Here is a 1,868-nt window from a genome sequence, read left to right on the forward strand (position 1 = left end):
TGTGTGTGTGTGTCTGTGTGTGAGTGTACCGCCAAATCAGATCTGACTGGTACAGGAGGAGATTGTGCCTCCTTTTCCCGGCAGAGCATCTGGTGGATTCGAACCGTGTGCCTCTGGGATTGTAGTTGCAGCTCCTTGCCACTAGGCCACCAGAGCTCCCCTTCTGTTGCTGTTTTTATGTAGACTATGTTTGTCTAGTGCAGGATTCTCTGGCCCTGAAGGACTGTACTGCATGCTCTACTTCTTCTTCTTTGCTGGTAGTGAGATCCCCACTGTTGCTGCTAAAGCCACTCAATTTAACTTGGAGGCATGGGAAAATACAATAATCCCTTGTGGTTATTGTTACGTGCCACTGAGTTGACTGCAGCTCATAGGGACCCTACGAACAACATATCTGAACCCTGTCCTATCCCGAGCCATCCTCACCATCCTGAATACTTGAGCCCTTTTCTATAGTCACTTGTCAATCCATCTTGTTGAGGGTTTTACTCTCTTCTCTGATCCTCTGCTTCGCCTAGAACGATGTCCTTTTCCAAGGAGTAGGCCCCTCCTAACAACATGCTCAAAGTATGTGAGATGAAGTTTCATAATTCTTGACTCTAAAAAGCACCTGGCTGCACTTCCTTCATTTATTTGTTTGGGTTTTTTTTTTTGGCAGGCCTTCGGGAGCTCTGGTGGCCTAGTGGTAAGAAGCTGTGCTGCAATCCTGAAGGCATGCGGTTCAAATCCACCAGCTCCTCTGCTGGAGAAGATTGGGCAATCTTCTCTCGTTTGATTTACTTCCTCTGAAAACCCACCAGAGGGTCAGCTATGGGTCAGTTCTGATTCAAGGGTACATAACAACAACAACAACATGGATAGTTAGTGCTCTTCTCACCAAAAATCAAAGGCATTAATTCTTCCGCTGTCATCCTTAATCACTGTCCAACTTTCAGGTGCACAGGAAGTAATATAAAAGACCATGATTTGCATCAGAAACCTAGTCTTTAAACTGACATCACTTCAGCTCAGCACCTTGGAGAAGTTATTGACAGCAAATTTCCCCAATTAAACAATTCCATACTGATAACTTCATACACTGTCTGTTTTAAGGTGCCTCCCACTTAGGTGGTAAAAGCCAAATCGATAGCTAATAAACAATTTTTTAAAAAAAATACTGTAATAAGCTTTTTTGTTTCATTTTGTTTTTCTTTTTTTATAATTTTTTAAAGATTAATTTTAATGAAAGTTTACAGAGACTTTGGATTTCCATTCATTCATTGTTGCAGACTTTTCCCCCTGCCCATCCAGTAAATTAATTTGGAACAATAATCCTTTGACACTACACCTATAAAATGGGACTCATAACAATACCTCACTGGATTGTTGCAAAGGTAAAATGTGAACAATATCTGGCACAAACGCTCAAGAAAGATGCTTAAGAAAGGTCTGTCAAGTGAACAAATTTTTTTTTATAATTTCTTTATTTTTCATTTCAATGAACATCTACAGAGATTTTGGAATTCCATTCATTCATTGTTGCACCCCTCTCCCTGCCCCCCCACCCCACCCCACCCCCGTTTGCTCCTCTCCTTCAAATGCAGAAGAAAAACTCCCTCATTGGTATGCAATCCCCCCCACACATCCCCCAACCCCCAAATATAATCCACTCTGCAACCCTCATTCCGTACTCTTACGATAAACATAATGCCCTAAAATATAAAGTATTCTCTCCTCCAAAGACTTCAATGCCGTAAACATATTTCATCCAATTTTTCTCAGTCTTACCCCCATCCCGATGTCAGCCTCATTCTACAACAGTGGCACCATATAGCATTTGTTCCTCTGTGACTGAGATACCTCACTCAGCACAATGTCCTCCAGGGTCA

Source organism: Elephantulus edwardii, unplaced genomic scaffold (assembly GCF_000299155.1).
Source record: "Elephantulus edwardii isolate Elephantulus edwardi_28Jun2011 unplaced genomic scaffold, EleEdw1.0 scaffold00015, whole genome shotgun sequence".
Classification (NCBI taxonomy): domain Eukaryota; kingdom Metazoa; phylum Chordata; class Mammalia; order Macroscelidea; family Macroscelididae; genus Elephantulus; species Elephantulus edwardii.